The following is a 22,223-nucleotide window of genomic DNA, read 5'->3' as shown; positions in this document are numbered from 1 at the left end:
TGCGATTACATGGGGCAACTTTAGTTGCTAATTCTCGGGCGATTCTCTTTTGCTGTCGCCCATTACCTTCACACGAGCAACTTGTGTTGCGCAACTCTGCTCGAGTTTTTTTCTCATTCCCTTTCACTTTACTTTAACCCATTGTCTACTTTTTACTTTAACCCATTGTCGTTTCTTTTTCCTTATAGGTATTTGGGCCACTCTATCACATATATTAATTAGCTCTGTCAATTAAGAAATACATTTTATTTATTAAAACAAACATATATCACCCTTTTTACTATCGTCTGAATCAATTTGTATGGCTTCCTCTATACATTTCACAATATCTTTAATTAATTAGATTTTTTCGTCATACTCCATTTACTAAAATATTTATATTATATTATGTATATTTGTACACATATTTGCAAATTACTTACCAAAAGATGAAATTAAATTTTTTATATATATTCAAAATATTAATTTCAAAAAAATATACGCAAATGCAACTATGTACTACGAAAGAAAGAACACGAATGCCGAAAAACGTCGCAGCGAACTGTTACGAATAAGAACACAAAGCGAGTTGCTGAACACTGGAAACTCGGCGCGATTCTCCTCTCCTCGTCGCCCCCTCGCCTATAAACTAAGAGTTGCCGCAACAAAAGTTGCCGTGTGTGATAAGGCTCTAACAGTTCAAAAAAATAATATGCTAAACATTTACATCGATTAGAGAGCGAAATCTTCGGTAAAATAAATAAAAATGCTGCAAATTTCCACATATTTTGCATAATTTTGCACCTTTGCATATGCTACAGTTTTCCTTCCGGCAGCTGCTGCAGAAAATTTGCATTCAATTTGGTAGCAAAATCCCGGATTTCTACCAGGCAACCAGGAGTATGTTGCAAGCAGCCGCCGAATAGAAAAATGCTTATAACTTCTAAACTAGAGCTCGCACAAAAAATCTAAAAATGTAAAAATTTGCAGAATCGGAAACCTGTTCAATATTTAAGGCTCAGTTTCATGTTCTCTTCAGAAGGACATTTTGCAAAAGAAAATTGTATTTGTATCATTTAAAGAAGAGTTCCACATTATTTTCTTGCATAAAAAACTTCCAAATTCTAATTTCAAAGTGATCGTAGAATATGAAAATTTCGATTAAACCGTGTTAATTGGCCAATTGGCAAATGAAAGTATTTAGAATCAAAGCGGCTTTATTTAATATGTGAGGTATACGAGGACAACATCAACCAAAAGATGAAAAAAGGTACACGGGGGCTAGGAAATATTCTGACCTGAATGCCTCTGATTTTAATTAGGAAACCTCGCGGATCGACCAAAGCATAAGTTGTAAAGTCAAGCGACAGTTTGGTAATCCGAATATTAAGTATATGGGAACTTGGGGAAGTGTATCATTTTGATTTCCTCCATTTTAGGCAATAGGATACACTGCTATTAGTGTGGAATTTTTTCTGAATTTCTTTAAGATTTCCTACATAATGGCCGACTAATGCGATATAAAGTGAGACAAAAGTTCCATAACATGTATATTAGATATATGAGATCTAAGCGCAGTATCGTCTAGATTTTACGCTGGTTTGAAACAAGGTCATGCTGTCATCAAGACAATATGCTCCTCGAATTTTAATATTAGTTCTTGAGATATACGCTTTCACCTAAAGGCGGCCGGTATCGCGTTATCAGATGGACGGACGGACTGACAGACAAATTGTGAGATATGCAATTGAAATTCAGAGAGAATCTTTTCCTAAGTGTATTATGTTTGCATGTTACAAAAGGGTGGAATCGGATCAAATACTCCATGAGTCTAATATAAAGATTTGAAACTTATGAGTGACTTTATGCCGCATATATCGGCTAACATTTAAGTAATCTTAATAAAATTAAGAGATTAGTAAACCGTTTTTGAAACGGAGAAAAGAATTTCTCCACCAAGAAAGAGTCGTAGCACAATTCAACATGCGTCAGAGGCCATGATAACACAGAGTTGCAGCGTAAGTTCCGCCTGTTTGTTTAAACATCTTACATAATTTGTTCGAGTGGCTACTCTCTAACGCTTGGTTATGAGCTGATGTTGACAAGAGTTGGTATGGACATATGACATTACAGAGAATCATATTGTGGAGTACTTCAACATCCCACAAATGAACCACGCTCAAATAATACTTCAAATAAATTCATCAATTTGTGTTTTTACCTTATATGTATTATGTAAAATATACGGCGAATAATATACATAATACATACATATTATGTGCAATACATGTAAATTCGTACGTAAAGACACCATCTAATGCTAAATTGTCGGAAAAATAGTTGTCTACAATTAGTACTTGCTGGTGTATTGGCAGAGGCATTTTCTACCTACAGTGGCGTATGCTGCATGTTGTAACAAAAAATTTAACATTAAAAAGGTAAACAATAAAAATTATTATTAAGCACAACACAAAGAATAAAGAGACATTATACATACATACATATGTACTTATGAATGTATAGCGCGATATGCCACATTGTTTGTAGTGACAACATAATTTTTTAATGAGTAGTTAAAATATTATGTAATTAACAATAAATTACACGTTGCACATATTGCTCACACGCATAGCTTAACACACACACATACAAACACGTCCACACACAGACCGCATGCGCCAAAATATTTATTATAACGATTGTAACTTTTTGTTAACACCATCAATGAAAAGCAACGTACCGTTTCATTTTGTCGTCAACGCGCCAAACTGGCGCTGGTGGGGGTGCGGCTGGTCCTCAAACACAGAGCAAAGTCATTTGCCTGTTGCTAGCTGCCGACAGCCAACAGCCAAGTGCCAGCGGCTGCTGGCTGCCACTGCCGCTGACAGTCATTATATGCTGACGAGATAAGCGCCGCTCAACGCAACATGACTCGAATGCGTATTAAATAATTTCCAACACTTTGCGGTCGTTGGCTTCGAAATATCTCTGAGGGTAGCGGGAACTTAAAAGTGCGGGTTAATTGTGGTTGTTGGCGCTTCAAAGGGTCGTGGGGGGGTTGGGTGAGGCTAAGCGTTTAATGTCGTGTCACTTGTTCATATTTCACTTACATTTCAATTTAATTGATATCGATCAGAGTCAAGTGTGTCAATTGAATACTTCATGAATTAAAATGATTAACACAATTTAATTAAATGATTTATATAATTAATTTTATTTCTTCATTAAGTATTAATTGCCATGAAATTTTAATGGTAATGCACTTATTTTAATTTTATGTCATCTGTACGGTAAAGTATACAGGACCACTTGTATACCTTTAAAGCCGAATTTCAGTATTAGTTAGAACTTAAAAGTTTCCAGTTTATTATCGAGTGGAAGAACTTATATGTATATGGTAACGTGTAATATATCAAATAATATGATTATTGTGGTTTTTGCACAATGTCGTCATTGTTTGTTTTCTTTAATCTTATTTTTCTTTATCTGTAATGTTTTGTGCCTTATGCAAGTTGAAGGATTGGTGATGTGCAATATGTATGAATGAAGATAGTCTATATAATGAATGTTTGACCTTTGCCAAGTTTTTTCTACAATGGATGGTGCTTTCTTCATACATTTGGTAATACATATTTGATCTTAAGAGGTATTGTTTCACAAGAGTATGATCCTTCGAAATCCACTGGGTGAAATAGTGTTATGAGTAAATACAAACATATTTTTGATGTTTGCATTTCCTTGATGATTGGCAACGTGTTTTTTGTATTTTCATTTAGATCATCTGTCGGAAGTGAACAACAACTCCCCATAATGCTATTATTATTGACAAAGAGTGATGAAGGAATGAAATTTCTGATCGGATGTTATTATGATAATATTACTAAGAGCGTATAAGAAAATTGTTGCAGCCAAAGCATTGTACACTAAGGCTAGGAGAAGGCCAAGATCAAGATGGATTGACGGACAGGTTATATTAAGTATGCCACAATGTTTGAGGCGTCCGTCTATCCGTCTGTTCGCCTTAATATAACCTAGTTTTTGAGATATCGATTAGAAGTTTTTCACCCGTACTTTGTTCACAAAGGAGTGGCTCCTTCTTCGGACCTGCCGACGTTGGACAACTATTGCATATACGTAGGTTGCTATATATATTTCTGGCCTAATAATGTAAATAGGCATATTTATCAACGAAAATGGATTTTTTTTATTTTTTTTTTTTATTTTTTGTTTTGTCGATACGCATAGATCCATGATTCGTCACCTGTGACGATCTTATAAACGTCTTTTGAAGCACCGCGATCGTATTTTTTCAGCATTTCTTTACACTAATCCACACGAGCCTTTTTTTGAGCGATTGTCAAATTGTGCGGGATCCAACGAGAACAAACCTTTTTTACGGCCAGGTGTTCATGCAATATCGAATGTATGCTGGTGGGAGAAATGCATAGGCATGCCTCTATCTGAAGGTATGTTACATGACGGTCTTGCATTATCAGTTCACGTACGGCATCGATGTTTTCTGGCACAACGGCGACGACCTTCACGGAATTCGTCTTTGAGCGAGCGTCGGCCACGATTGAATTCGTTGTACCAGTTTTTCACAGTGCTATAGGGTGGTGCTTCATATCCATACAAAGATTTTAGTTCATCGATGCACTCTTGTCGTGATAATCCACGTCGAAAGTTGTGAAAAATTATCGCACGAAAATGTTCATGAGTTAATTCAATTTTTTGGCCGAGATGAATTTTTTAATTCCCTGTAAATAAAACAATTCACGATTAAATGACAAAACGTTCTGAGTGATGTTATGCTAAAAAATGTCAAACTTTCCAATGGTCGTCGTATATGCCATAAAAACTGATCGCTCTAAGGCCGACTCATCAGATAATGTTATTGTTCATGTCTCCGCACTATATAGCAGGACCGGAATAATGAGTGACTTTTAGTGTTTGGTCTTTGTTCGCCAGTCCAAAGTAGCACCTGTTGGCAAGAGTTATTCTGCATTGGATTTCGAGGCTGACGTTGTTGGTGTTAATACCCCCAAGATAGACGAGATTATCTACGACTTCGAAGTTGTGACTGTCAACAGTGACATGTGAGCCAAGTCGCGAATCCGATGACTGTTTGTTTGATGGCTATAGATATTTTGTCTTGTCTTCGTTCATAACCAGACCCATATACTTCGCTTCCTTATTCAGTTTAGAGAAAGCAAAACTTACAACGCGGTTGTTGAGGACAATGATACCACGTACGTTAGCAGCTGTACATTTTTGTAATAGTTCCTTCTCTATTTAGTTCTGCACTTCGTATTATTTTCTTCAGTAAAAGATTGAAGAAATCATAAGAAAGTGAGTACTTGTGTCAGAAAGCTTGCTTGGTACCGAATAGCTCAGAGAAGTCCTTCCCGATAGTCGGACTTTCCCACGGAATATATATTCCATCGTCATCGATTGTTCTCTGCATAACTTCAACTTGCTCTGAATGTCAGCCACTAGATTACCACAATGGGTCCGGTCTTAAAACCTTCCGTCAATGACCTCATCTTTTCATTACCCCTGCCAACGAGTTTTTCAAACTCTTCTTCTTTCGGCCTCTTTCTGGTTTTGTCTGTACATGCTCCTGGCTTCCCTCTTCCACTGTCGGTATGTCTTCTTTTAATGTCCGGTGTAGTAAAAGTCTGCTTTTTGTCCCGTCTATCGCATTTCTTGCCTTTACTATAATGTAGACATCAACTAACTGGGCGACGGAACCTTCCTAATTTAGGGAACAGACATTCTAGGTGCTGCGGTCGTTCATAATTTTCATCCGAGGCTGTTGTTTTCTTCCCATTGGGAATGGTTTCTCAGCCAACAGCATCGCTATTCGAGTCGTATAAAGTTTTATACATATTTATATAGTGAGCCCGCACGCAGCCGCACCTCTGGTGAACAGCTGTAATTAACTTTACGGTTATATAATTAGATTTAAATACATTATATTTTATTTTCATTATTTCATTATATAATAATTATTGTAAAATTAGCAGCGTGGGTAGAAATTTACTTTTATTTACACGTTATGAGAGTAACAGACCTATTATTCCTAGAGAGCAGATAAGTAATATGTTCCAAGTATTGAATAATAAGCTTTTGTCTCATTTTTTACATCCTATATCAGATTGTATTGACATATCTCTATTTGATTATACTTATATGCTGATGGTAGATTTCTTCTTATGATTCTAACTTACATACAAGTATAACCCAACCATCACAGTTGTTATGTGAACAATACTACTTCTCATGCCTTTTGAAACATGTTGCTATACTCCAAAAACAATTTCTGTCAGTGTATTCACATAAGCACCTATCATAAAAACATTTGGTTCAAAGCTCAAGGTTAAACATGATTTAATGTTCACTTAAATGGAGCATTTACCTATATGGCCGGCAATATATGTAGGTCCATGTATCATACTACAAGTAAGTGCTGAGCGTTAAACGCGAACTACGCATGCGTACCAATCGTTTTGAGCGTAGCCGTTGTACTGATAAATGGGTAAAAACTTGAAGAAAACCCAAAATTCGTAAAAAGTAAACGCAAAGAGAGATAAAAAAACGGGTAATTGGTGGGTAATTTAAAAGCGACGACGTCATCGCTGACGCCATTCACTGCATACGAATAGCACAAGTGAATCAACAATCAAAGTGTTGGTTTTATTATGCAACAGCTGTATCGGTTAGTCAACAACACTAGCACTCAAGTTGCACGTTGCAATCGCAGTAAAAACCCACAATATAAACAACTGTCTGGTGGCATGCATTTTGGACCGGCTGGCTATTTGGCTGGCTGCTGCACCTACTGCCTCGCTGCTGACTGAGTGACCTACTCTGGCCGCTCGCTTGATCTTTTAGATTGCATCGCGTGCATAAACAGCAGAGAGAGAGCGGCACTCTCCTCAATATAAGCGTTTGTATTGGAGAGAATTACCAAATCTATTCACTGTTTCGGACGGCCTTGTTGGAGCATTCACTGAAACTGATTCAACGAAATTTCGCTCTTCGCTTTTAGCGCTCTTAGCCCTACTCAACTCAGCCCAATTTAGTACTACATGCGTTAACTTATTTATTACTCGTAGCTGTGTGTTTGTGTGTTAGTACAACTCAACATTTATATCTTACTATTCGATTACCACATATTGCACCAAGCTCAAGCATTGCACACTATTGCTGTTTTTAAGACAGTTGTTACTAAAAGTGAGCACAAATTTGTTTGAAATTCGGCAAATTATTTGGTCAGTTTGATTTTTTTCTTGGTGGTGAACGCGCGCGGTTTGTAGGTTCTCTGCTTCTAACTAATTTAGTGTGATATTATAAATTTAAAGAATTTTGAGGTATGTTGAAAAAAATTATGTCAAAAATGTGTTTAGTTTTTAATATTAATTTAAAGAATAAAAATGAGTGTCCCTTGATTACTAAACGAAAATATCAATTAATATGTGATACAGAGAACTGTGCTATGCTGATTGGAAAATTCTGTGAAAAATTGTGCCAATGAAAAATAAATTGCTGATTGAAAATTTGAGTTTTAATATGGTGGAAACGATAGTAAAAGAATATAATATGGAATGTGATAAATTTTTAAAAGAAAAATTTTATAAATAATTCACGTGGGCTATCCAATTTTGTTTACACACTGAATATTTTGTTTTAACTGTTCCAAAGTGATTCCGATTTATTTCTTATAAAAAATAAAATGATTAAGAAAATCATGTTCTAGTGAATTGAAAACAATTACATGCTAACTAACCATAACTATATATAACGGACTTTTAGATAATTGTACAATAAAAAAAATTGACAGCTGAATCGGCACAAATTAAAAATCGTTTTGAAATACGAGTTTATATAAGTTGAAATTAAGTAGTACATATTGAATTTTGTAGAAACAAACAAACAATCAATAATATAATAATATATAAATAATATAAAAACATTTATAAAAAACATGTTTTTTCAACAATTTTTTCCTCATATAAAATACAAAATATTTTATTAGTGTTTTTATTAATACAAACATACACTATTAACAAATAATTGTATCTCAAAGACCTGTGTAAAATTTCATGAAGATCGGTTGAGTGTTGCTCGAGAAATTTTGCCAACCGACTTCAAAAGCACAGTTTCGAGAAAAACGCGTTTGAAGACGGGTCAATTAGCCTAGCTAGTCTTGAGCGCACAAGTTCTCAAGGATGTATCTCCGAAACTATTAATCGGATCAACTTGAAAATGGACAGTGTTCTAGAGGCGTTGTAGAATTTAACAATATAATAATTTTTTTGTAACCCTTCAACCCATGTAACGTCTTAATAAATTCTTAAAAGATACAACCACTCATGGTTATTATACCCTGCACAGGGAATAGTTGGGATATGTGTTCGATATTTGTAACACTCAAAAAGAAACGTCGGAGATCCTATAAAGTACCATATAGAGATCAGCGTGACGAGCTGAGTCGATTTAGCCGTGCCCGTCTGTCTGTCCGTGTGTGTATACACGAACTAGTCTCTCAGTTTTTGTAATACATATATATTGTAATACGTTTTTCTTCCAAAGAAGCTGCACATTTGTTGGAACTGCTAATATCGGACCTCTATAACATACAAACTGAACGATCTTATACATGTATTTGTATGGAAAACTTCTTTATATAAAGAGATATCAATTAAAAAAAATGATTCAGATCAGACTACTATATCGTATAGTTACCCTACAAACTGACCGATCAAAATCAAGATAAAGATCTTTTATACGTTTTTGTGCTTTAAAAATGTATTTATGCTTTCTTTGCAGCCGAAGTTATAATTTCTTAGTTTGGTAATGTTGGGTAGTCGAAAAAGTCTTTTCGTATTTTTAATCAAACTTCAACTTATTTTTTTTTAATTCTTATTGAAATTTCATGAAATTGTCATATGTCGCTTGCCACAAAAAGCAAATATGTTTTAAACTTAATGTGTATACTTATTATGCAAAACTAACATATGTATGTATATACCACACCCAACTTCAATAACAAACAATGGAACTTTGGCCACATGTTACTCCAGTTTTATATACAACATTCATCAGTCAAAGTTCTAAAAATTATCATTAGCACATTTCAAAGTATTCGTGTGTCGAGATTTATTAGCTAGGCGGAGTTAAGCTGATGCCCTGTAAGAAAAACATAAGCTAAGCACAATTTGAAATTGCGATTTTTAATGATTTTAGAGCAATATCCCCTGAATGTTTTAAGTTAACTCTATAAGCGTATGCAAATTTTATAATGCGATATAAAAATAGTGCTCCTTCTGCATACTCGTATAAATATTTTTGCATGCTCATTTTAATCTTTGTATAGAAAATATTAGAATTTTTAATTATCTTAAATTAGAATTTTTAAAAGTGCCCAAAAATTTTTGGAAAACATTTTTTGAGCTGACTTTTTGAGATAAATGTTTTTGTAATTCATTTAAATATTTCTCAAACATTTTTGTTTAGCCTATGGAAATAGTATTATAATACTCCAAATATTTTTTGTTTTAGTATAATTTTTACGATTCTTTGGTTACGAACATATGTACAGTATGCGCCATGTTTTATATAAATATGTATAAAAAAAATATTAATAACTTTGAAAAAAATAAATGCATTTCTAATTCATATACAAAAATAAATTAATTAAATTAAAAATGAGCTCGTCAGTAGTCCGAGAAATACTGCTGGTTTTCAAAAAGACGTCACAAGCGTGAAATATGAAGTATAAAAATTGACACTTAATTTCTCATATTTCTGGGAATATTCGTAACAGAAACTGAGCCCACTCGTTTTCAAACAGTTTTCATCAAACAACTGCCTAGAACTGGTTTTATTTTCTCTAATTATGCTTTTTTGTTTATTATTAATGCTTTCAGTATGAGTGAAAAAGGAAAATTATTGAGTTAAAAGAAATAATCGACAATTTGATTGAGGAATGCACCGCGACCTTAGGTCTATTGCGCCCTCTCCTAAAGCACAAATACTCACCTAGGGCATGATTCCTATTTGGAAACATGTTTCGAATGGCCTTCAATCTGCGTCTGCACACTGCTGTGCAGTCAATTAGCAAATATTCTGGTGTTTCAGGCTCCCTGTCGCAGAACCGTCAATTTACGCAAGAAGCTAGGACCAAGTGGTGTAAGTGCCTCTTCAGTGTTCAATGCGACTACTGTCTGAATTTGTCCCTAGGCAGGTTAATTGCGTAGGGAGGTTAATTGCCGTAGCCATGCAGTTATCATGTTAGTGGATCCTGCGCGGCGTGCGAGCTCATCAGCCAGTTCGTTCCCGGCTATGCCTTTGTAGAAAGGGCACCCAGATGAGCTGCACTTGGTAACGTTCCGCTAGGCTATTTAGCCATTATACATATACACTCCTTCATCAAGAGCGATTTGTTTTCGTAGGAGGACACAGCTTTAAGTGCCGCTTGACTATTACTAAGTATGGTTATACGAGTAAAGTCGATTTCAATCCATTCTTTCAATATTAAACATATCACGACTATAATAATTTTGGCTTCCAAAATATTTCTTAACAACTAATCGGTTAGCAAATGCCAAAGTTATTCAATATTTACATGCCGTATAGTCATAATTTATTGAAAAATTCACTTAAGCTCACACCTCGTCAACCGAGGCGCTAAAATGCATATATGCAAGTCGGTCAACAAACTCTGTTAGGTATCAATTGAAAATAACACAAAGACTTTTGCAAAAAAACTGTTGAAAACACTTGAAAAGTCACAGAAACTGTATTACTTCAAATTTATTCAAAAGCCGGTAACTAAACTTATACTTTAAGATAAAGGATTGATGATTGATAAAAAATATGAAAATACTTACAACAGTTTATAATTATATTTTTAAATTTTTGCTTGGCTTTTATTTTTTTTTTGTGCTATGAACATTAAAACATACTAATATACATAGTGCCAAAATTATAAAATGTTTGTTTGAAAAATGCTTCAAAATCCACTAGGTGTCAATAACTTTTTCTATGCCATTTCGTACTGCCAAACCCATTTGTATACATTATCTTCATTGTCGGTTTTTTATTCGCTGATTTTTGAAGGTCATGCCGCTGTGACGCAAGTATTCGCTAACAGCGGGTTCAAAAACCGCCTAAGTGCAGATTCAACTCCAAATACGCGTTGCCTTAGTAATATTTTGTGAAAACAAACATACAAGCCACACGTTCAATTATGTGTACATATCTATCTTCTTGTTTGTTTTTGCATACACGAAATTCCAACTATAATAAAATGCAAATTTTGCGTCTACACATATTTCTGACCATATTTCATATTCATATTTTCTCGAGGTAAATCGGCTTTTTCGTTTTTATTTGTTTGTTTTAAACAACATTGGGCTTATTACAAAAAAAGTCGAAATGTTATAAATACATTTAGTGGTAAGTTTTTAATGCCGCAAAAAATGAATTGTGCATATTTGTATGGCATTTCCACGTGCAGCCAAAAAATAACAAATACACTAAAAAAGACGAAAAACGACGTTACAATTTTTGAGTGCATATGTGCACCATTCTTCGTATATTTTTGATTTCCAAATGCGACTTTTATATATGTATGTATATATTTTTCGCTTTATTTTGCATTTGGGGTACGATAGCGCTGCGAACTTCGCATTGTTAGCTTTTTGCGCAATTTATTGTGCGGTTCGGTTCGGTTCTTTTTGCGTCCATTGCTTCGGTCTACGCAATTTGTTTTATGGTTTTTATAAAATAATTTATGCTTTCGCAGTTTCTTTTGAAATTTTGTGCAACATTCGGCGCGTTTGTGTAGTCAACTAATTGAGCTTTAAACAAAGCGGTCGATCAACTCGGTCATTTTTCACTTTAATAGTACTCGTGCAGCTTTTGCACTCAACTGCAGTAGACGCGCATGTTAATGCATCGGTTTGGCAAATATTACGCCTTAGTTTGGGTGCAGGTGGTGCGCATTTGTGAAACGCTGCATTTCAATGGCAAATTTTTTTTTTGGACAGAATTAAAATGCTTTTTACGCGTTGTGTGTTATGATTATTAAGCAGGAAAAACCAACTGCGCTGAAAAAATGCAATTCTCATAAATAATTAAAAAACAAAAAGAAAGTGCGACGTTATCACAATAATATAAAACTTCAATAAAACTTTTAAATTAAAAGAGAAAACTAATTATTCGTAATATTTATTTATAATTTTTTCGTATTCATTGCCAATGGTTATCAGCATTTGGTTAGAAGTCATGCCGAATTTGCCCTAAATTATAGTTCGTACTTATCATTAATTTAGTCCGATTGGTTTTTTTATTTGACGTTTTGAAAAAATTTGTATATTTAATCCCGAATTTATGTATGATTTCAGCATTAGTTAGCGCAGTCCTCTTTCATGCAACATCATTCTTTTTTTTCTAAGGAAATCTCAACCCATAAATTGGAAATATTTAATTATGGACACAATTATTGATTGAAAAATAGCTTTATCCCGAAACTTTCAAAATTGGCACTGAAGATATCAAAAATTATTATGCATATTAATATTTGATAGTCGAAATGTCTTTTCGTATATGTTGTTGCAGTCAAATATCTCCAGTACTACCAATCACATTGTGTCATACCATATAGTGTTGGAAAGGTGAGATCACGATTATACTAACATTGGTTCCTATATTGTATCTAAGCAACTAATCGGCTAGCAATTGCCAAAGTTATTCAACATTTAAGCTTCATTTGACCAAAAAATTATTTAATTTGGGGAAGTTGAAATTTCAATTTGCACTGATGGAATAATGTCTCGAGCGGAAAAATGGCAAAAAATAGTCGACCAAAATGGTACATATTTGTTATTATAAATATAAAAAAATAAGTTGAAGTTTGTCTAGAAATACGAAAAGACTTTTTCGATTACCCAATATATACTTTTATTTAATTTATACAACAGTAGCTGTTGAAAATATAATCTATAAAATATAACACTATAACCTCTTAAGCGGTGCCTACGCCTATAAATAAGAAGAGCTGTTGAAAATTTCAATAAGAATTTCCTGACCGTAGAAGTTTGAAGTCGCAAAAAGCAACTCAATGAGTTTTTGAAAAAGCTTACGTGTTTTCCTCAAAGTTTGACATTCTGACCACTTTAGGAAAGACTTTTTCATACGGGTTTTGAATTCTCGCCTTATAGACTTAACATTGCACCATAAATAATGATGTGGGTACTACTAGCATTCGAAACTGTTTAAAAAAAAAATACTAATGAAAATATATTTGTTTTGATCCTGCAATTGAATGATCGATGACCTTTTTTAATAAAGATTATGATAACTGTATTGATTTGAGACACCACTTTAATAAGCTGTAAGCGTGATGAATAAGTAACAGCTTTATTCGATTCGCTAAGCATTACTCTCCTGTGGTCGATACCAGATGCTCAAACACCAGATGCCAACGAATTTTACAGTCCTCGAAACACTTTTAATAAGCACTTTTTGGGATGGCTTCAGCTCTTACAGTTAGTTTATCTTCGATCAACTGAAAGCGTCTTTCACGGAATATCAATTTCAGTTTCGGGAAAAAGAAAAATTCCCACGGAGCCTAATCTGGTTGATCAGTTGTATTCGTTGCGTTTTTCACGCAAACACCTCAATACGGCCAAACAGAAATCCTCATTGACCATCTGTCCTTCAACTTTATTGCGAAAAGTCGAAAAAGAACGCGTTTCGTACACAAAATATCCTCCAAAATCATTCGAACGGACTCGCGAGAGATGACATTTGGTTAGAAATTTAAAATTTGAGACAAATTCCGTGATCGATATTTTTATCCATTGTAAGAATCGCAACAAACTACAGAAGTGTATCGATTCAAGCAGCCGCTATAAAGAAACTGGTTGACAGCTCGCAATCATATTTGGCATAGTAATTAAGAACAGTGCTACCAACTCAGCAAAATACATTTTTTTGAAATATCATTTACCCGGGAAATTTAATTACAATTTCCGTGTGCTTTTTTGCCACATTGTTTGATTAATTATGTAAAAATAGCTTTGAAAAGCAACCTGTGTCAGTAATATTTACTCTAGCTTAAATATACTGCTGGATTCTGATTAAATTTTCGAAATCAATGCTTAAGTTTCTGCGTCTTAAATAAAGTGTCTGCGCTGGTTATAATACATTAATTTAATATGGCTGCAGAACTTGGCATGCGCTTAGTTAATGTATATATGCATACACACATTTGTATACCTACATATTTTTGCATATGTATGCAGTATAAGTAAGACACTGAAATTTCACAAATTCCCATTACTCATACGCTGCGTAGTTCCGCCGAAAAAAATACTAAAAAAATTCGTTATAATACTAACTTAAAGCGAAACGTAAATTCCATATCAATGACCCCGAGATATCAATTAACGCTAGCTAAACGTTTGTTTTCAAGCAGCCAAATAAACACAATCGGTATGTGCAAATATATAAAAATTTGTGAGCGTCTGCATTACTTTAGTTTTTTCCACGATCGCTAGGGTCTGGGCGGTTTTACATTACATTAATATTTTACGCTGTTTTACTATTGTTTGTAAAAACATATTTTTTATCTATCAATTTTTTTTGCCAGTAAAGAAGAAGACAATTTTTATTAGTGACTTCAATTAATTTTTTTTTAAATGTTTTTTTGATAAACCAACATTTAAAAAAATATTAACATTTTTTTAATAAAATTAAAAAAAGAGCATGCTTTGTGGAATCAATATTATAGTATTTTTAAAAAAAGTTTTAAAAAATATAGTGTTGATAACAAATAACTATTGACCCCATGGTCTAGCAGTTTTTTTTAGTTAAAAAAATAATTAAACAAAATATTACAAAAAAAGTTATAAAAACAACAAAATATTTGCGATGACCTAAACTTACCTTTTTCAGAGCATAAATTTCCAAACAGAAAATTTCAGTTTTAAAATGCTATTATGTAGCCGGCATTAATATCTACTATACCACAAATATAAACATTTTCAGTTTATAAGCTAAAGCTAGTTCAGTAAAATATTTTTTTGAACTCTGTTCTGTAGCTGTGTTCGCTTATTTCGCTCATATTCTCTTGAAATGATTAATTATTATTAATTATTTTTTTATAAATACAACTGTAAAGTGCGTTTTTTCCTAATTACAATAAATTTTTCCACACTTTCCCATCTATTGTACAAAAATACTGAGCGCAATAAAAATGTATGTGACCTAAATCTTTCGAAAATTCTATCAAACACATATAAATCTTCCCACTCGGTTCACACTAATGTACACAAATGGTCACAAAAATACTTCGAAATATTTATTGGGACTGTCTCTTTTAAATAGTTTAGCTTTCATGGTTTCTCACTGTCAGTGTCAGTGTTGGATCATTCAATTATCATGCCGCCATGCATAGATTTCACAACTGTCACATACCGTGAAGTGTTTGTAAACAAAGCGGCGAAAACGTTTGGCAACGCTACGTACACCCACGTATGTACATACATATGTATGTATGCATCATTTATGTACGTACTGTCTGCCATACTAATCGTTTATTGACATTTACATTGAATCAGAGCTGAACGTGTGATTGTTGACAGGCCTCACGTCAAATGCATTGACTTTAATATTATTATTTTTATTGTTTGTATAATTACTTTTACAATATGCGTCACAGATCGCTTTTGGCCAACGGTTTCTAAAAAGGCACGGCACACGTTTTAGAGCTCCTCGCTACATTTGCTTTAACGCGGGGTTATAGCTGTTGGTCAGTTTTTCGTTTATTTTTTTCGCGAGGCGCTGTTGTTATGATGAAGGTACTTCGCTCTGCCGGCGCCTTGTAGTGGTTGGTATGCAAACATACGCACATAAATGTAAGCGTTTAATCGTGCTGGTATTTTTCAAACGCGCGCTCAATTTGTTTGACTTTGAAATTTTATGCAAATTCTCTTGAGCTCTCTTCCACCATTTGATTTCCATCGCGCAACAACAACTTCCAGCCAGTCAATGCATGAAACGCATTGAACGTGTGATGGCGCGTACTCAAAAGTTAGCTTGAACTTCAAACAATGCAGACTCTACACGTTCTCACACCATACACATGCATATATGTATGTGGATGTATATACATACATATTTATGCCCTTCTTCGCTCGATGGCATATACAACATACTCGTACATATGTATACTTCGTGAAGACGATAAGCCAGTGTCAAAAAGTAGCATAAATATTCAAAATCGTAGAAAAATTATACTTGAACAACAACAAGCAGTTTGAGTTGAAAAATAAAAATGTTAAAAAACTTACAAAACTTAAGAAAGTCAAGGGCGCCAACATAAACGTTCGAGTTTATGGATGTATGGTCGCATACATGGTCAAAGTAAATAATAGGAGAATTTTAAAAACGTACATGATTGGTTCGTTTCTTAATTTTTTTAAAAGACATATATTTTTTCGAAACTGAACTGGTTAAATTAGCATTTCCACGATGTTTGTAACACCTAAAGATAATGTCGGAAATCATATAAAGTCTATATATATATATAAATAATCAGCGTAACGAGCTGAGCCGATTTAACAATGTCCTTCTACATATACGCGAGCTAGTTTCTCCGTTTTTTAGATATCGATCTGAAATCTTACACCCTCCCATTTCTCACCAAGAATGTGCTCATTTGTTGAAATAGCCGATATCGGACCACAGTAGCATTCGAACATCGGAGTCAAATTCTTATTCGTATATGTAAACATTTTTCATTTGACGAGATGTATTCACGAAATGTATGTATGCGGTTCTAAGTGTTTAAGTCTTGACCTCCCAAGCGCGCGACATTCAAGAAGAAAGTGATGAGTTGTTTTCACCTCGTCTTCTGCAAAGAGTTTCTGCAGGTGACGTCTGGTAGGTCGCCTCGCCTTACTACGTGGACGCCAATAGGGCAATGACCCGTTGAAAGCACCAAAACTATGGAAAGCTAGCCTTACTGAGGGGCCTGGCTCAGATACCTGTCTTATCACAAAGGCACTCTATGTTTCTGATAGCAAGGTTGGCCAACCCTAAACGCACTATTAACGACTTCAAGACTAATATTGTTATTATTATTAATTATTAGGCTACGTCTTCTTTTTTTTGGACTGACCCTATAACTTTGTTAACTAGTTTAGCGTGGCATTCAGTTATATGATTCATCATTTTCTCTCAATTGCAAAAATCAATATCAAGCAAAATCTTTCACTATTTGATCTTTCCAACGGAGCGCAGGCCATAGCTTTTCATTTCGCTGGGTTAAGTCCACACGTAGATTGTAGAAATAGTAACTTAACAACTTACATATCCAAGAATTTGTATCTGAAAAAGAAGTTTTGAAATGATTGTCCCACCATTTGCGGAAGGGAGGATCCAATCTTACGTATGTTAGAAGGTTGTTTCCGCGGCATCTTATTTTGTTAGTTAATTTTTTTTTTTTGGAATTCGACTTGTCTTAATAAAGGCACGATAAGCTAGGAATCGATAGGCTACTGCTAAATTATTGTTTTGGCACCTAATATTTTGTAATCCGACTGAAACATGACTTTAGAAAACAATTCACTTTCAGCTGGGTGATCTAGAAATTTAGGTTTGCTTGCTGCAACTTTGATATGTAGACTATCAGCAACTATTTCAAATATCATTGAGTAACCGACAGCTCCGTCTATAAACAGGCATAAAAACGATTGCACTTACACTTAAAACTTAACTTTTAAGATGTGGCTTTGACATAAAATGTGATAATTATTTTTGGCGCTTGTGACCGCCTTCCAAACTCTGGGTTTTGTTTAATACATTGCGAGCTATTGATGCCCCCACTTTCCGACTTGTATAGTTTGGATAAGGTTTTACCCAGGTCGCTGCTAAGGTCGGGTTAGTATTGTTGTTGATATGGCAGTCACCTGCGAACACCATAACTCAAACGTACGCGACATGAAAAGTAATTTTGCCTGCATGCGAATCCAAAAATGGAAAATATCTATGTGAGTATATGGAGCATAATGTTAAAGATTTTACTTCAGTTTCTCTTATACGAATACTTGTCTGTCGGTATCTTGCACGACTACATATAAATGATTTATCCGTGTGGTCATAGATCGTGTGTGTATTTGTATACATTTACACTCGGGTATCTATTACTCTTATTGCGTACAGATATTGCTAACATGAGCATATGAATGTTTGTCGTGAACTTTGAGCGTGCGACAGTTATGAATGGCAATCCATACGCTTAATGGAAGCTTGTGTTGTTTAACATTTAACAAATCTTGCGCTAAACAAACACACGATGGTGTATAGTACGTCTGTCGGCAAGGACAGAGTCCACTTTATTTGTACACGAAGCACGGGTATGTTTGTACATTTTTTATTAACACGACCTTACCTACAAATTACATATTATGCACGCATATAGCAAGGCACGCGCCAAATACATGTATCTCAGTCAAGTTGCATGGCTGCTCATAAAGCTTATTAACATTTATTATTCAGCACTCTCTTCTTCTGGCAGACATTAGAAGCATAAGCATATGCCACTACACAGCCGTGTAAGCCGCCAGCCAACTAAGTACATATTTGTGTATTTGTATTAGACTAATCATGATTTCCCCTTACCCCCTGAGCAGTATTGACTTTTACGCAATTTACTTCTACCTTTGGCCATTACTTTTCGCTTTGCTCCTTTTTCCAAATGCCCGCGCTTTATTTAAAAGGCTAACTGTGACTAATATGAGCGTACCAGTACGCCACGTGCTCACGTGTCTACATTAATACACACCTCTATGTTGTGTATGTGTAGCATAGAATCGCCAGAACACCCACTCACTTTATCATTCCGCTGACAATTATACTCCTCCACCGCGCTTTCCGGCTTTCACGTCGGTATGTCAATTTTCCACAACTAATGAGCACCATGTATGACATAAACAATTTTCCAGCCATCCCACCAACGCGTTGGCAATGCATTAGGTCTTCCCCTATAAGCTTACGTGTGTTTAAGTGTGCTTGGGCCTTCCGTTCGAATACTGCTGGAATGTATGTACCCATACACACAAGAAACCGCGGTATGTTGCTAATTTAAAATGCAATACTCCCATATACTCGTACTTGCCACGGAACAGGTTGGGTCAGAATACCTAACTCAGGTTGCGGTTGAAATTAGGTATTCTTTAGCGTTTTAAAGAGAGCACTTCAAGCTTTAACGGAATTTCAGCTGGTATTCGTTGGTGTTAAGAAAAATATGTGGTTCAATTATTGTTATTGCAATATTAGACGCCATCGATTTGCTATTTCTCTGCTCGCTAGTTTTGGGCGCTGCTGTCTTGCAAACAAGTGTCATATACAACAAAAATGTAAAGTCGACAAGAAAGCCAACGATTTCAATTCGATACAAGAAACTAATGACACCCCAATAAATCGATTTTCTATTTACAGTTCAGGGAGAAGTTTTACTCTTATGAATAAGCCACATGACAAGTTACTGTCTAATTGACAAATAACTCCTTAGTATTTGTTTTTATACTCTCGCAACAAAGTTGCTAAGGAAATACTCTCTTTGTTCACATAACGGTTGTTTGTAAGTCCTAAAACTAAAATAATCAGATATAGGATATATTTGGTATATATATACCAAAGTGATCAGGGTGACGAGTAGAGTTGAAATCCGGATTTCTGTCTGTCCGTCCGTGCAAGCTGTAACTTGAGTAAAAATTGAGATATCACGATGAAACTTGGTACACGTATTTCTTGGCTCCATAAGAAGGTCAAGTTCGAAGATGAGAAAAATCGGCCCACTGCCACGCCCACAAAAATGGCGAAAACCGAAAACCTATAAAGTGTCATAACTAAGCCATAAATAAAGATATTAAAGAGAAATTTGGCACAAAGGATCACATTAGAGAGGGGCATATTTGGACGTAATTTTTTTGGAAAAATGGACGTGCCCCCGCCCCCTACTAAGTTTTTATACTCTCGCAACAAAGTTGCTAAGGAGAGTATTATAGTTTTGTTCACATAACGGTTGTTTGTAAGTCCTAAAACTGCAGAGGCTTGGGTGATGACAACAACCGATGAGTCGACGTTATGAGTTTTCGAGAAAAAATTCTGCGAAAGATTTATGGTCCTTTGCGTATTGGCCACGGCGAATATCGCATTCGATGGAACGATGAGCTGTACGAGATATACGACGACATTGACATAGTTCAGCGAATTAAAAGACAGCGGCTACGCTGGCTAGGTCATGATGTCCGGATGGATGAAACACTCCAGCTCTGAAAGTATTCGACGCAGTATCCGCCGGGGGAAGCAGAGGAAGAGGAAGACCTCCTCTCCGTTGGAAGGACCAAGTGGAGAAGGACCTGGCTTCGCTTGGAATATCCAATTGGCGCCACGTAGTGAAAAGAAGAAACGACTGGCGCGCTGTTGTTAACTCGGCTATAATCGCGTAAGCGGTGTCTACGCCAATTAAGAAGAAGAAGAAAACTAAAAGAGTCAGAATCAGCCCACTGCCACGCCCACAAAATGGCGAAAACCGAAAACCTATAAAGTGTCATAACTAAGCCATAAACAAAGATATTAAAGTAAAATTTGGCACAAAGGATCGCATTAGGGAGGGGCATATTTGGAAAAACCAAACTCTATAGACTCGTTTCCTTCAGGCATTTCCATATAGAGTTTAAAAATGGAAGAAATCGGATAATAACCACGCCCACCTCCCATACAAAGGTTATGTTGAAAATCACTAAAAGTGCGTTAACCGACTAACAAAAATCGTCAGAAACACTAAATTTTACGGAAGGAATTGCAGAAGAAAGTTGCACCCAGGCTTTTTTTAAAAATTGAAAATGGGCGTGGCCTCGCCCACTTATGGACCAAAAACTATATCTCAGGAACTACTCAACCAATTTCAATGAAATTCGGTATATAATATTTTTTTAACACCCTGATGACATGTACGAAATATGGGTGAAATCGGTTCACAACCACGCCTTCTTCCAATATAACGCTATTTTGAATTCCATCTGATGCCTTCTCTGCATAATACGAGTATAAACATTAGGAACCAATGATGATAGCGGAATAAAACATTACACAAATATGGTATTTGAAAAATATGTAAATGAGGTATAATGAAATCTCGATTATCACTTTATCATGCGAGAGTATAAAATGTTCGGTGACACCCGAACTTAGCCCTTCCTTACTTGTTTTCCTTCTTTTCTTCTTTTTATAAGTGAATTTCACGAAAACAGTTTGTTGTTATATTTACCAAATACTGCTAGTTTGCACTACCTTCCTTCTAAGTTAAATACTTATTTTTGAATCTTCTTAAGTCTCTGACTTCACAGACAATAAGCCAAAACATCATGAGCTGTTATAAAGTACTACACAGTATCACACAATCAGCAAAGATTTATATTTCACATAATTCATAAAAACTTGCTTATGTTATTGCCTACCTCATCCTTTAATATGTTAATAGCATCCCACAAATTTGTGTTTACTTATTGAATTAAATGTAAATTTTTTCGAACATGTGACAAATTTTTGCCAAAAAGGACAGAAATTGTGCTGCACAAATCTAAATGTATAATAACAACAAAATTCATATGTAAAAGCAGTTTTCAGTAACCACAAATCAAATCGATTTGCACAAATGAGAGACAATTGTATTAGTTTAAATTGAGTTACAACGAACCGGAGTAATAGAGTGATGGAGTGAAGCTGAAATATTGCATGCCAAATGGCAATTGCCGAACTTGCATTTATTCTAGTATTTTAGCTACATATGCATATATGTTCAGATTTATTAATAACTGTCAGAAAATCACGTGACAAAAACGAAATATAAGCATATTTGTATAAATTCTTTGGTCAGGGACGAGTGTATGATATGTGAGTTCGCCTAATAGAGTTGTACGCATTCAAGTGGTGCGTGCTTTGAGCAATTTCATATTCGAAATATTTACGCATACATTTACTGTGCATGTAGGCATGACACCCAAAAATATTGACAAGCGATAATTTGCTTATCGATGCGTATTATTTATGACACATTAACCTACTGTCAGCTAAAGGAGATATGGATTGCTTGTCGCCGTCACATGCATTGAATAATCGAAGGGTTATTTCCAAGGAATGTCTTTAATTAGCTTAAGGCATGC

The 22,223-nt window shown here is 35.0% G+C and overlaps 1 protein-coding gene across 2 annotated transcripts in view; it reads left to right on the top strand.

Annotated features, from left to right (window-relative positions):
- The window catches only part of LOC120774233, a 72,778-nt gene that overhangs the window by 36,023 nt on the left and 14,532 nt on the right, over window positions 1–22,223 (top strand). The window contains exon 1 of one of the 2 annotated variants that reach the window (XM_040103693.1): window positions 7,178–7,352. The exons of the other annotated variant lie outside the window; for it this stretch is intronic. The gene's annotated coding sequence lies outside the window, so the exon portion shown is untranslated. Of the gene's footprint in view, window positions 1–7,177; window positions 7,353–22,223 lie in introns of those variants that run through there. 2 annotated transcript variants of the gene reach the window in all.

Source organism: Bactrocera tryoni, chromosome 4 (assembly GCF_016617805.1).
Source record: "Bactrocera tryoni isolate S06 chromosome 4, CSIRO_BtryS06_freeze2, whole genome shotgun sequence".
Lineage (NCBI taxonomy): Eukaryota > Metazoa > Arthropoda > Insecta > Diptera > Tephritidae > Bactrocera > Bactrocera tryoni.
Note: the sequence above shows the minus strand (reverse complement) of the source record. Positions and strands in the feature narration are given on the sequence as shown.